Raw genomic sequence first — 15916 nt, forward strand, 5'->3', positions numbered from 1 at the left:
CGAATCTTCCAGGCGAACACTTTAAACAAATTTTTGACATTACATTATATTATATTACATTACATGTCATTTAGCTGAAGCTTTTGTCCAATGCGACTTACATTTTTAGTACACTCAACATTCATGAGGGGCCATTTAGGGGTTCAGTAACTTGCCAAGGACACTTCGGCATGCAGATCGGGAGGAGTGGTGATTGAACCGGCAACCTTCTTGTTGGAGGACGACCACTCTACCCCCTAGGCCACACCGCCACCGACATAATCATACATATGAACTTGTCTGTCATCATTCGTTTAATACACACAGATTCACACACAATCCAGTATATCCAGTAATCCGCCTGCTGATTTGCTCTTTGCTTGTAGCGGAGACGCATGTGTTCCCGGTTGCCTGTTGCCGGAGCTGTGGTTGAACACCAGATGTTTTGTTAATTAAGGGTAATATTGATTGTTGATCAATATTGCTGTTGTTAATTAATTATGTTATGCTTTGAAGAGTCGTGCTTTATGGTTGAACATGCTTCCTGTCATAACCACCGGGTTGTGATGGTCAGTGTTCCGATTCAAACCTTCCTCTATCGGGTGAACACCAATTTGTGACTGTATTTAGAGTTTGGTCTTTTGCTGGTGCCCCGTGATTGTTAATTTCTATTAATAATATAATAAATGTAAATTATTATCCCTGTTAGTTATCCTATTATTGCACAGCCTATTGAAAGTAAATATGTATCTGATGTTGAGTCCAGTTTTCATTTTGGCAGCAGATTGTAATGTTATCTGTAGTTTGGATCTCTTTTTGTCAGTTGTTAGTTTTTTTTTTATCTCATTTCATTCAACAGAATCTAACGACACTCTTTGTCATCTTTTTTAATTTGTGTGTATTCCGAGCATTTTGATGTGACAGCTGCCTCCGTCATTGTTGTTAACAGTTGCCATGGTTGCAGGTATTATTCCTGTCTGAAACAAGGTTATTGAGAGGGACACTGTTTATGTGTTTTGCACCTCAATGTCCATCTGCTCTGCGTTAACACAACAGAGTGACTCTCCTCACTGAATCCAGAGGGGCTGTTTGAACAGAGCCGCTCGTTTTTTATAATTCTGTTTATTGTAATTCTGTTAATTCTTTAGGGTTCCCGATCCATCTCAACCAACTGTCACACGGTCACTTTCAAAGAGGAAAAGTTTGATCCAATATCCAAACAAACCAAAGAATTAATAGTGAAACCGTGAAACCGTGACATTATCCGTGTTGGTTATCATACAATGACAATGTTGTACCTTTGCAACCCCGGTGTCAGTTATGTTCATGTCTTATTTTCAGTGGATTAAAGATGAATTAAGTCATTAAGCATTACTGAACACAAGATGCAAGACAAAATTTAGAAATTCCCAATCATCTTTAGTCTGAAATAGAGGAAGCGATTCTAAGATCCGGGTCGGTATCGCTCTGCCTCGTCTGTCCTTTTTCCAATCCTAATGTTCTGTATATGTGATTGACTGGCCAGCATGCTAACACAAGCACATATGGAAAAAGATTACATATTTATATACAACACGATCCATTTCTCTGTCAAACACATAACCCAGAGTGCAGATTCAAAATTAGCAAACCCATGATAATTGGGTACTGAAAAAATACAGGGCAAGGAAGGATCCAGATTGAGCTGCATTAGCACTGAACCGTGGGAGCAGACAGCATGACTCTCACCTGCCTGCTCTGAGACCCCCCAAATAGGCCCACGTCTCCAATTCCCTTATAAACATACACAAACACACATACACACATACAGTAACCCTCAACTCTGACCCGACTAACAGGATGTGTTGTGCATTTATAAACATGAATTCCATCTACGGACAATAAACATGGATATGCATTCACGACACAGGGGTGTAGCTTTGCATGTTATATTGAAATGCTTGTGTTGTCAATCAAGCATTCAGGCCACGGATGAAGTGTTTCCAACCCAAATGGAGAGGAAATGAAAATATATATTTGTTTTTAACAATGGAGAAGCAAAGTTCCTTTGGTAAAATGTGGGGAGTTAATTTAAGTTAGGACAGGAGGAGCTCTATCTGCAACTTACTGCTAATGTCATTAGGGAGCAGTTGACATCACAAGTATGTTTCTGTGAGTGTGAAAAGAGGTGAGAGAGCGAGAGAGAGACAGAGTGAGCAAAGACAAGACAGCTGCTCTATGTGCCATGTAATGCTGAACTGTAAGAACCAAATCAAGCAGCAAGCTAATTGAGAGGGAGCAGTGTTCTGGCGTTCGGCGAAGACACAACATGACAGTTTCTCTACAACAGACCACTGCACCTGCATGAAACCTGTTTATCAGCAGTGTTCAGACTTTGGTTGAGGAATCTATAATGCTGTCTTATCAGTGGTGTTTTTGTCTGCTTTCCCTGTGCTCATTACAAAGTGTGATATTGACTGAATTGAAAATGTATCATGTCAGAAAGCAGGAATGCTCTGTGACAAAATGTTAAAACCTGGAGTAAATCCAGTCGTGGGTGACATGAGGGCAGCACGACAAGCTGTACAACACAACGCTGACACGCAGTATTACCACAATTAAAATGGCAAACAGTTGCTGTTCCAGTAGATATGGAGCAACATTAGCATTTTTTGCTTCTGTAGGTTTTGTTTTCACCCCTGTGTTTGTTAGTTGGTTGGTTTGTTTGTAAGCAAGATTATTCAAATACTGCCCGATGGATTTACACAAAACTTGGTGGAAGTGAGTGGTGTTGGTCTCAGAGGACCTTGCCAAATTTGGGTGCGGATCCGGGATCAGATCCAATAATGTTCTTTATCTCATTCTTTAATATTGCATAATAGGGCATTTTCAATATTTACATGGTTTCTCAGAAAATAATTCATGGATCTTGATGAAACAATCACTTTGATGCTGATCAGGTGGCATTTACAAAATAATAATAATAATTATAATAAAGATAGACTAGTAGATGTGCAGGCCATCTAACTAATCAATGGGCAGAAATATGATATAACTGAGGAGAAATGCATAGTAATCAGGTTTGGATTTATATGTTAAATAAACCTTATAAGTTATGATCAGTTACTTGTGTGAGACCACAAGTCTTCTTATTACTGCTACATTCCCTCCACCTGTTAATGTAGAGCTCTTACATAGATGATAATTCACTATACATTATTTTACATGTATTCACACTTAACAGTTGCTCCCATGTTAATGACTGTCACTGTCATTACAGGAGCCTCCCAGTCCCATTCCCCAGCGCTTCCTATACGTCTCTACAGGCTGTTGGCAATAAAGCGCGGGTATCATTCAGCCCTCTCATCTGGAGTTCATCATCTTCTAATGCTTTGAATAAATCCAAAGTCATGGAGAGCGTGGGACTCCATTTTGCAAGTTATTCAATTAACTAATGAGAAACGTCTCGTTAATAACTGATCGAGGGTCGTCATTAAAGCATAATCTCCAGTCTCCACCAGTTCCCCTCAAACTGCTCATGATACTCCGAGCAGCACAATCACCGCAGCCCAGTGGTGAGGGTTTCAAGAATTTTCATCAAAATCTAGATCAAACCGGAGCGCGGTGATTAATGTCGCGGTGCCGAGAACAATCGAGAATCCCCCCCGATTTGTTAAGAATCTCAGCAAAGCAGTTTTAAAGTGTGCTTAATGATGTATGCCCCTTTTGTTTTGCATATTTATTTGATATTCATGAAGTGTCCAAGCACACCGACTTGACATGCGTCTGCGTGGTGATAAATTATTGAGTGGTCTTTCAGTGAGGCAGTTGAAAAGCAACTCCATTAATAATGAACAAGTCTGTGTACTCTTATAATTGTGTTATTTTCCCTGGAAAGTTGTGTGAACCATCTTTCACCCGAGCGTTTGTTGGGTGGCTTGGATGTGTGGACACTGGCCAGCGCTTGAGAGCACGCGTTTTCCAAAAGGAACAATTTGGTGTAACTTTCAGAAAATGATCGCGATTCTTCGAGTTTCTCTCGTTGTTGTTTTGGTAGAGAACTAACACACTTTACCGGAACAGATTTGGATTTTGTTTATCAGTGGCATGTTGGCCCCTTTTTTTTACTCATCTCTTTTGGATGTGCTCGTACTCCATACAAAAGGATGGAAGATTCTTTCTGGTTACTGTTCGGATATTTCTGGTCTTTTCTTCCCAACAAGATTACCCCTTCGATCACATGCCAGCCCTTGCCCTATTGTGAGGGTAAGCCCTAATGTTAAACCCTCGGAATAATTCTGTTGCTCAGAGACTTTGGATCACATTAGGCGTCTTTTGCCAGGCTGCTCCACACCGCCATGAAATACTGGTGGTTTCGTCAGGCGGAAGTGTACGGGCCTGTTTTCGAAAAAGAGTGGCTCCGGTGCTGCTCCTGTGAGAGGATTGGAGAGGACATGTGTAATGTGTGTGAAAGGATGTCCTGTTGAGCGGGAGCCAGCCTCATCTGTGCCAGCTCCCTACCTCTCCCTCAGCCGCCCCGCCCCTCCCTCCCTCCCTCCCCTCTGTTTCTGCCACTCTGTTCCTCTTTCTCTCACTCTCCCTCTCTCATGTCTTTCCATCTCTGTTATGTCTCCCATTTCATTTTTACACACACACACACACACACACACACGAAGCAACTAAAACACACACTCTGTGCCCGATGTCTCACTCAAGTGCAAACACACACACCCACACAGTCTGTCCCTCTGCTTCTCTCTCTCTCTTTTCTGTCCCCTTTCCCCCCCTCTTTTCTCTCATCCTCAGTCAATTATACAGATGTCTAATGCTTTCTCCCTGCTGTAGGGAGCGGACAGAGCATCTATCATCCTCCGGGGGGATGGTGGTGAGGGTGGGGGATGGGGGGGGGGGGGTGAGCCCCACGCTTTCCTCTGCAGCAGAACACTCGCTCCTCTGGGCTGGAAGGACGCCAGTCGACTGGGGATCAAACCTTGGCCCTCGGCCCGGCAGCAGGCTTCCACAGCTCCCTCCCTTCACCACCAGATCTGGGCCACATCCATGTGGGCCAGCAGCAGGCTGGCTTTTTTTTGTGTTTTTTTTTTGTTGCTGCTGCTGCTGCTGCTGCTATCTAATCTGTTGTTTGTTCTTGCAAGTGTGCTGTTGATGAGCAGAGAAAGATGTTGAGGAGGAAACAGAGGAGAGAAACATGCCGGTGTCGGAGATACCAGCAGAGCCTCCGTGGCCTAAAGGTGATGTTTGCCAAACTGATTTCCGGGAATTGAATCAGTGGGATAAGAAAACTAGGGCCACTAAGCACTGTGTGTGAGGCTTTGCATTGCTCTGCAGTTCGGTCAGGCCGTGATACTGAACTACTAAAACATGGTTCTTTTTTGCCAGCTGGGGTTTTCTCTCTATCCCATACCAACCAAACGTGTAAGAAAAGTGCGGTAACTCTCCCCGTCTCCCCACGGCAAACAAGCTGAGATGGAGAAATCACGGGGTGAGCTTAGGCCAGCTAGCAAGAGACCGGAAAAAGCTGTTTTCAAACAGCGTCCAATGCCTCTGCTGAAAACCAGAAATATGGCAGACAAGCAGAATGTGAATAATAAAAAAGGATCTCACCTCATCAATATCTCAGCCAAGTCACAGGAGGTAAGCGAGGTAAGGGTGAGTTCATAATCAAAACAGACTCAATATTTCATCACTGTGCAGATACATTTCTGCCTGGCCAAATACGCTGACTGGAAATACAAGCAATCAGAGTTTTGAGGAAAACACTGAGAAGCAGGATTCTTTCATTCAAAACAGTGCTGGCCTCTCGGGGCCTGTGATGCTTCGCAGAGTTGTTTTTTAAACTGTGCAGCCTTCCTGGATTCTGATACACTGGGAACAAAAATGCATTAACAAATAAATAATGCAGCATAAAATAACTTTTGTGGGATGTAATAACTGTCAAAACATTATGCTCACATCCACCAGGAAGATTACTAAATACTGTGCGTCATGTCAATGACCCATTAAGCTAATTTAACTTCCTGCCTCACAAGAAAAACCTGCACAGGAGACTACAGTATATTGCTTTCTATCTCGCTGCACTACAACTCTGATATACTGAGTAGTTCACATTCCGAGAGGTCAAAGGTTAACAAGTGAAAGTGGATGCTGCGCCTGTGTCTGTGTGGGTGAATGCGGGAGGCTGTAATCGATACGAGCACACAGTAACCATGGCCTGTTGGATACACTCCTGCCTCAGGGGTGAGCAAGAAAGCAAAAACTACACACAGCAATAGGTAGGAAGGGGTTGTGTGGTTGGTGGTGATACGTGATGGTGGTGGTGGTGGTGGTGTGAGAGAGCGGGCTGAAGGTGGATACAACCCTGGAATGAGTGTGAAATAATGATCCCGGCATCCCTGCAGTTCAGGTGCGTGGTAACCTCTGCCCACATGTGCTCCATGTTGTGTGCTCACGGCCGCCGCGACTGCACCGAGAGTGCAGGAGGAAATGGCAATTCCCAGCTGTCTGCCTGACCCGCGGGTTAGCCGCTGTACTTCTGCCCGACCGGCTGTAAAATTAGGAGCAAACAAGGTGCTCTTTAAAAACAAGGGGCCGGCATCCACAGCCCGTGTTTCTCTGGGGTGAATAATTCATATTAAAAACATCACTCACAGAAGCACTAAAAATATGCCCGGAGCTCTGAAGACCCAATGATGTGCCGAACCGAGGGAAGCGTGTATAAAATGCACACGTCAGAGAAGGGGGGGGGGGGGTGCTGAATCCACTTGAAGGTAGGTATAAGTAGATCATGGGAAAAAAAGAGATCCTCCTCCAGTTCTAGAAATAAGTGTTCACGTTGTTTTCTCGATGTTATCATTTGAGATTGGCTGAACTCTCAATGTATTCCTTTAAAAAAAGGTCACTGAGCTCGGAGTGACTCTTTTACTCCACGAGTCACAATAAAAAAGAGCTTTTTCTTTTAAACAACAGTGTCTCTTTTCAATCTCATTTGAAAACAAATGCCGAGGGCTTTGCTCTGCACCCAAGGAAATAAAGCAGCTCTTATTTTCCCTGTGAGAAACGCACACACTGGAGTATTATGAGACTGAGGGAAAATGTTGATCTCATAACAATCCCTCTTTGTGTATAATTCAGCTTTACTACTTGCAAATGGATGAGGTTTGATTCAGCAAAATGTTCAGAGAACAACCGCTGTGAGATAATGGGGCTTTGGTAAGTCCAAATATGAATCATGGCTGAAGACATAAAATACACTTCAGGCGTTCATTCTGCTTATAGGACATGAGTTAGTATTACACTTTAGCAATGTTATATGTAGCTATCAGTGCCCCAGTAAAATAGGTCAATAGATTGTGTGTGCGTCTAATCTCTGATCAGATGGTGTTCTCATCCAGGGCTATTAATGTGCTGATCCACTAATTGGGAGAGCTTGCTCTCTTAATGCAATGGCCTTCTAAATGTGTCCGTCCCAGTAATTTAATAATGGCCATTTCATGCTACTCTGACTTTTCAAACAGCTTGCTCGGGGCAGCCACAGGGACTGCTTATTGATTGAAACTGCTCGGCTTGCCCGGGCTACGCTGTGGGTGAGAGAGGCTGATCAGCCTGCTTCCCAGAGTCCAGATGCAACCCTGGTCCAGCCCCTCCCTCCTCTCTCCACATGCTACTCATAAACTCACAAACACAAAGCATAGATACACAAAGAGACAAGCGCCCTCTCATACATAAATTTGCAGATTCCACTGAGATCATGATCTGCGCTGGGCTTGATCGGTTGAGCGCAGATGGAGGGGTTTTAAAATGAAAAGAAAAGGGAATAAAATGTAACAGAACTCTGAAATGAAGACATGGGACCTCTTCAACAACTCTCTTATTCCCCTTCCTCGATGTACAGCTCTTTGTATAGTCACTAAGGGCCTGTTGCCTGTGTCTGAGGAGTAATGAGGAGAGGGCCGAGGAGGAGAGATAAGAGGAAGAGTGATGGAGGTCAGGCTGCATCGTCGCTGGCAGCCCTCACGGACCTCCCCCCCCCCCCCCCCCCCCCCCCCCCCCGCCTCCCGACAGGCTGCCCAGGACTGCGTTTGTTTGCACAAGGTGATAAATAATTTGGCCTGCACTGACATGGATTAATGTGACCCCCAGCCCCCTTTTCCTCCCTCTGCGCTCAGTCACAGAAATGTTTGGCCCCCTCAAACGGTCTCTCCTCTAATGGTCAAAACGCATGCAATTCTTATCAGCTTTCAAAGCGGAGGACCAAGAAGTGACCCTGCCGCTGCCGAGAGGCTATCACGCAACTTAAGGATGCTTTCATATATTTAGAGCAGTGCCCTGGACATGCTCCCCGAGGCATTTCCAATAATTTTAAGAGTTTTGCAGCTCCCAGTGTGCTCTTTGAAATGATTTCTTCTCCAACTGGGAATGCTTGGACTGCTAAATTAAGATAATTTCAACATCAGATGAATAATTGAAAAGAATTAATGAAAAAAAAGGGGGGGGGGGGCGTTATTCATACATGAGGAGCATACAGAATCGACCAATATGTTCATGCCCACAATACAAAAATCTACCGCAAGGATCAATATTAGTTGGATTAAAGGTTATATGCGATATTCACTGCCACTAGGTGTCACACTGGAGCACCAACATCTCAGACCGCTACACCACTGGTCACGATACGGCCACACCTCCCTCATCCCTTTGGTGAGGCTTGAGAGATTACTAATACAGGTTCATCTACAACCAAAAAAGCTGTATGCATGTGAGCCAATAAAAAAATCAATGCAGCCACACATATTGGCCCATGTTAGCATTGCTGCGATATGTTCAATGGCAATGCTCGGGGTTAGCTAACCAACACTAGCAACTTCTGCTGAACAAATTCATAATTTCCGTAACAGCATTTGTGTAATCTTCACATTCATACTCGAATTTGTTACCAATGAAAACAGACATTTAAGATTTTGCATCCATCAAGTTACTCAAGCACTGGGGAATAGAAAAACCAAGTCGTTTTAGAACCTTACAACAGCTCAAAAATAATCCTGATCTCAAGATAGCCCGGACAATATTGACTCTGGTCTTAATTTCAAACTGAAATCTGCCATCTTGGTTTTGCTATTTGTGTGTTTACTGTCTCTTTCTAAATGTGGGAAGGGCCAACGGGACGGACTTGTGCAGACTCATGTCCCAACATACTGGAGTGTGACTTCATAGTCTGCTCGAGACAGCATTACACCACATCTTTACATAGAAAGTAATAGTTAAATTTCCCCAATTCTTTTATATATAAACTTTAATCACTTCAAAAACTGACATTGCAATCAACCACTCTTAAACCAATGATGACAGTGACTTGGTGACATTGGAAAGGAGAGTTGTGTTGTAGATGCTAATGACACCCAGTTGTTTTGTCATTTAAATCATTTTGCACTCAAGGCCATAGAGACTTTTTTTCTTTCTTTCCATAACAAATCTGGCTCGTGTGGCCTCATTTGTAGAAAGTTCTTGCTTACTTTGGGGCAATAGTGACAACAGCTTGGCACCGTAAAAGCCCACACACTCATCCTCTGAACAAACTATCTCACACTACTCAGCAGATTAAAAGGTGTTTTCTTGTCTTCTCTCCAGTTTTTGTCTTCACGGGGGTGTTTCTTTTCAAACTACATTATTAGAGGCACTTTAAAATATCTAAGATGTTTCTTGTTTCAATAATTAAACAGTGTACAGCTAAGGGCTCCCGTTCTAACTCTTAATGTGCATGCCCTATGGCCTTTATCTTTGATCTCCCATGCTCCTCAGTGTGCTTTTGCATAATTTTAACTATAACGAGAAACACTTGAGCTGTTATATCCTTCCTCCCCCTCTCACGCTCTCCCAGCTTAAACAAGGGAGGGTTTCACTGCTCAGTTGTTGCAGCTGTTAGGTGCAGTGTGCTCATGTATGATGCACAGTGATGGACTAAAACATTGACATGTGCATGTCACACAGTAAATGGTCGTATTTGCATACTCGAGTGGCCTTGAGTGGGAAATTGGCTGGGTCTGTTGTTGAGGACAGTTTGTTCCTGTGTTTTGTGTATTTAAATGTGTGTGTTTGTATGTGTGCGCATCTGTACTTGTTTTCTAGAGGGTTACAGCTTAGACCCCGCATAGCTCCATCATCCTCAGCTCAGCCCCCTGAAGGCATAGGTCAAAGCCCCACACAACATGAAACACTCCTCACCCTAGACCCAAGTGACCATAGCCGTACAAACAGCTCAGCCTAACCCACATCAGTCGCACACACACACACACACACACACACGCACGCTAATACTCAGTTTCTTATATAGGGATAGGGCCTCAAGCTCAAAGACCAGGGGCAAGATTCATAAAACTCAGTTTCGGTCCAGCGTGTAGAATAGAACCAGTGTGAGTGGCGCACATGTGCACAAGCTGGATTCCCCTCCTGCAGATTGTCATAAACTGACCCGGACATTTCCTTAATCAAGTGTTGGAATACAAGTACTTTTGTTCCACTGGTTTTCAGATCTGGCAGTAAAATGAAAACCAGTGAAGAAAGCTCAATGTCTGTCTGTGTCACATTGCAAAGGTTCTCCAACAGCGCCCAAGCAGCACCCGTGACACAAAACAACAACGCACGCCAGTTATAATTTTTTGCCCCGACATTAATTCATCGCACATGCACCTGTAACACAACTGCAGAGCACATATCAAGTGGTTATCAGAAGTGATTTAATTTTGAGCCCCCATATCCTGAGATTACAGAGTGCTTCACAATAAAGGATCAGATGAAAAGATGGTAAACACGTGGACATAAGACGAGCAAACAATGAAACAACAAGGCAGACAACAAGCCAATAAAAGGCACATTTATACATTGCCACTATGATTTAATTACTTAATTAAACTAATACATCCTTATGGTCTGAAGTATGACCACATTCACACTACACTTTTTATTTCCTGTGTAAACACCTCATAATTTGTTGGATGATTTAGTGATTACACATCATCTATATGTTTATGTGTGTATATTTATATGTGTGCTCATACATAAACACACTTATATACTATTTGCTTACCACTGTTTAAAATAAAAGGAGTCGTTTTTCTCTCATTTCTGGTGTTGTTTTATAGCATTAGCCACCGTGCCCCGTGACATCACTGTTAGCTTCTAGGATTAATCGCACTGTAATTAACATTAAGTACCCCCCCCCGTCCCCCAACCCCCCCGCCCCATCCTCACCTATTTTTCTTAACCCTTCCCTCTGTCTGTCTCTGTCTCTATCTCTGTGTCTTTCCTCCTTCATCTCGCTCAGTCTTTGTATATCGACTATGGACTGGCTGTAGCTTTTAACAGCGGGCCCACACAGACCAAAGCACCAGCGATGGTGGATTAGTCTGTTGAATTATTCAAAGCCAAATTCCCCATTGAAATGTGTAAAAGGTCCCTTGCTGGGTTTAAAAACAGAGAGTACAGTCGGAGCTGACAACAAAAGGTTCAACTTCAAATAAAAGGCCCCCATCACTTTACCTAATTTGCATTGCAAGTTATTCATTTTAACATTAGACTTTTGTTCTGACTTTGTGCTGAATATTTTTAATCATGTCTAAAAAAAGCAGTGATATTGTTTGGGGTCTTCTGTTGTGGACTGGTTTGACACACAAAGCAAAAACCATTAGCGCCACAGGGTGCTTCGAGAAACCTATTTCTGTTCCCTTTTTCCCCCCAAAGTTTCTGACAAGATGCTGATGCTGAAAAGCTTGTTAAAGTTAATGCGCAAGGCCATGCCATGTTTCATGGTGTGATGTAATACTGAGCCAATATTTCCTATGTAACTGTGCACTGTAGACAGTGTTCATTCAGCACAACAAAATACCTTGTTCACGTTCTGCATTATTAATGTGCCTGAACAGAAAAAAAACTATATAGAGGTGAGAAATTAGGAAAGGAGAGGAGTCAAGCAGCAGATTGAACATTTAACCTGTTTTATTTTATATCATTTTAATACAAATGCAATAACAGCTTAGTGTTATTTCATTTCAACTATAGCGTATGCAGTTGGGAAACTTGGGAAGTGCCGTGTAATAAGCCGTAAGATATATCATGACATTTGAGAAACCAATTATTCTGCCTTTTCAAAACTTAAAGCATAAAAACATGCAAATTTAAAATTCACTCCTGTGGTATAGCTTCTGTTAACAAGCGGGCAACAGTTTTATTTACCATAATCCACTGAATAAAGGTTTAACAATTTCATAAAGTCTCTTTTTTATACCTTTATATACCTAATATACCAGGTTCTGTGAAAGGTAATATAAGGCCCTGTTTACATAGATTAACATTATTCCTGAGAGATCCGATCCAAAGTGGACAGCTCTTAGTCTGCTTTGATCACTTGTGAATGGATCACATGTCCCCGCCCAATATGCAAATACACAAAAAAACACAAAACAAAATGTTGTTTTTACCTAGTCTGAGTATATATAGATGTGTCTGTTGTCAATATGTTTGTGTGTATGAGAGGGAGCGAGCGGAGTCAGGAGAGCCTGGGTGAATCAATGCTCTGCACGCAACTCTACCATGTGAGAAGATTTTTATTTTTGAAAAGAAACATTTAAAATACCATGCAGTGGTCAGCATTGATATTGTAGCCACAGACAAATCAACTAATGGTTAGAGTGAGGCGCAAAAATACTGTCAGCTGAGTAGATGTTAATATGGCCCAGAATGTTTTTACGTACAGTGAAAAGAATGTGACCCAATGTGTCCCACACCTCCTCTGAATGTGGTCTGAGTGGTTTGACCTGAGGACGCATTCAGTTGCGTTGACACTACAGCACGTGCTATGATAACTGGTCACTAAATCCCATAAATCAACGTCTAAGACACAACATTAAAGAGTAAACAAATGATTTTCACATCAACCAAAGGGAAATTGTGAGAAACTGATAAAGAAGGAAAGGAGATAAGACATAAGAAACCTGCAAATATATAACAATTATTGAAATGTGCATAAACAAGCAAGATACAGCTTTTTCTGGTAAAATAACAAATCACACACTGTCTCTAACGTCCACATGCAGCCAGAATCAGCCAAATGTAATCCTGCCCACAAAACACAAACCACCACAGTGACCATTTCACAGTGTGAGTTTCACAGTGTGAGTTTGACTTTCCAGACTCCCTGTGGTGTTAAACTTGTGAAAACAGGATTTTTTTGTTATGATTATTTTGCCATCTGACACACTGCATAGTCCTCAGTGAATAGTGAGTAACTGAATGATTTTTGCACAGAGGCTTCGATGAAACCCGGCACCTGAGTGTACTGTAAGTGGTCGGCACTTTATGCTGTTGAATTAGATACTACTGCTTGAGCATCCATTATGAAGGGACAGTGCAGCACCTGCTAACACATTTCCCCATAGGACACATGCAGGTGTGTGTGTGTGTGTGTGTGTGTGTGTGTATGTGTGTGTGTGTGTGTGTGTGTGTGTGTGGTTGTCATAGGCTGTGTTTGGGGACAGATTTCAGATTAAAGGCCATTTAATAAGAGACGGCTTGTCCAATCGGGACCAAAAGCAAAAGCTGGGTAAAAAAAGCAAATGAAATGAATGCAAGTCTATGTCATGTCCCTGTGTGTGCGGATGTGTGTGTTTGTGTGTGAGATGCATCTTGATGAGGGATGAAGGCACAACTTCAAAGCAAACAGAATGAGCAAATCTATTTATGTGTATCAATATATGTGGAGGTTCCCCATTGAGCTTTCCTTAGAATACCTGCCCACTGGCCTGTACGTTTCTCTGGTTCCCTCTCTTTCCTCTGGTTTAAATCATAGCGAGGGGAGAGACGGGTACATAAACACACTCTCCCGTGGGCAGGTGCATAAAGGAAAACCCAACTTACTGTGCGCGAGTGGAATTCGGGTGTTTCCCGCAGCGCACCCTCGACACCGTGGGGCCCCCGTGAACTAGCCGCTGCAATGTGCTCAGACATATACGTCCTATTATGCCCTGAGAATGGCAGACAGCGCGAGTCATTTGTTAGCATGGAAATATGTAAAGGGAGTAAATATGGATTTATGTTGAGGAGTGGCCGTACCATCAAAGCACCGCACTCCGATGCCAGTGGTGGAGTTCAATAAGCCGGAGAGATGAAAGCTAATGAAAGGCAAACACGATAAGGGGGCTGGTGGGGGGGGGGGGGGGGGGGGGAGGAGGGTGCGAATGAGCAGGGGAGGAATTCAGACGAAGTGAGACCTTGTCTGGTGTGGTCCAATCAAGCCACAGGATACAACAGTAGTCAATAGGGGGAGATGAAAGGGATCTCGGCGTGGAGGCTGTGTGGTCTCGGCGAGGAGCCCGTGTGAGTGTTGTTTGCTAGCAAGCGGCCACGCGTGTGTATGTGTGAGCATCACGTGCAGGTCTGTGCCAAAGTGTTATGCGCTCGCGCCAAGCCGGACCATGCATTTCTATACCATAGCCGTAAATATGAAGCCTGGGACACATGCCTGCTGCCCCGGCTGTTGCACATTATAGATGCTTCCTGCTGGGTCCCACGGGCCCAGTACACTATGTTCCCATCAAGCCTCCTTAGATCTTACCTATCTACTGTACCGCGGCAGCTATAAGGCATGACTGTGTGTGAAAACCTTCCAGACACGAGGGAACGCGGCGAAGGAGGGGACGCAGATGAACAATTTGATTAGCATATTGCCATTACATCTCTTTCTTTATTGAAGGTAGCATGCTGTGTAATTGCACACCTTCTTCGGAGACTCTTATCCCGTGCATTAAACCTGTAACGCAGCATGAGTCATGTGTTTGTGTTGGTGTGCTATCAAGTAGTTTGCTGTTAAAGGTGCGGTGTTGTTGCGAGTGAATAATGCATGTATTACGATCATGGCTGGGCTAATGGTACGCGAGCACTCATTAGCTATTTCTGGCTAAGTTTCTTGCTTTTGCCCACAAGTGCTTAAGGGTACGTGTCATTGACGAGACAAATTCAGCCTCGAGTCCACAGCAGATAAAAGACACAAAATAAATGTGAATGTAACCCAGCAACATTTCACTCTCTCCGTGCATATGTCTCTGCTTTTTTGTATTTTAAAGCCCAGTGAATGAAAACGTGGATCATATTTGGCAGCTCCTCAACTCTGCACTTCTCACACACAAACGAGGCAACTCTTCAAACCTCATCTCCACTAAACGCCCACACTATAGTAAACTGCTGATTGAGTCAAATGTGTTCAGGGGGGACTAGGGCTACGGCAACACCTGTGGAGAAACAATGGGTTTCTTCTATAAAAAAGAAAAGAAAAAAGACTCATTTTAACTCATTTTCATTGATTCTTTATTCTCCCCAGTCCTGCTCTGTTGCTGTGTTGCTTACGAGTGGAAGAGCTGTGTGGCCATTTTCACACTCCAGTGCTGACCCCTGAGGTGCACTGGCATGGGATGGGTAATTGCTTTTTACCGAGTGAACCGTTTTCCAGAGGAACTAGACAAGGATATGTTCGGTTTGGTCGGGACCCAGCAGTGAGGAAATGCTGATGCCAAAAAAATGATCCCTAGGATGAAATATACAGGTTCGATTAGTTCATTATCTCAAATCGCTTGCGGCTCCGTTTGTGTTATTCCCACTGACACAAAGATGGACGACGTGTCAACTGTGACATTTCATCCTGTTTTTAAATCATCAAAACATTTATCAAAATCAGACTTACCTGAAAAAGCACTTGAACTAAGATTAGTGTGACAAGAACCACCTAAAATGACAGAAAAGATCTTTGAGAAAATTTGATTTGATGCGTTTTTTGACTTTTTAGTTTGGTCCCTGTCCCATCCACTAACATGGAGGAGGTTTATGACCTACAGGGGGCGCTCAAGACACTTTGGCTTCACTCTTGCGGAGTAGTTATGTCGTCCATTTTTAAATACAG

Source organism: Pleuronectes platessa, chromosome 11 (assembly GCF_947347685.1).
Source record: "Pleuronectes platessa chromosome 11, fPlePla1.1, whole genome shotgun sequence".
Lineage (NCBI taxonomy): Eukaryota > Metazoa > Chordata > Actinopteri > Pleuronectiformes > Pleuronectidae > Pleuronectes > Pleuronectes platessa.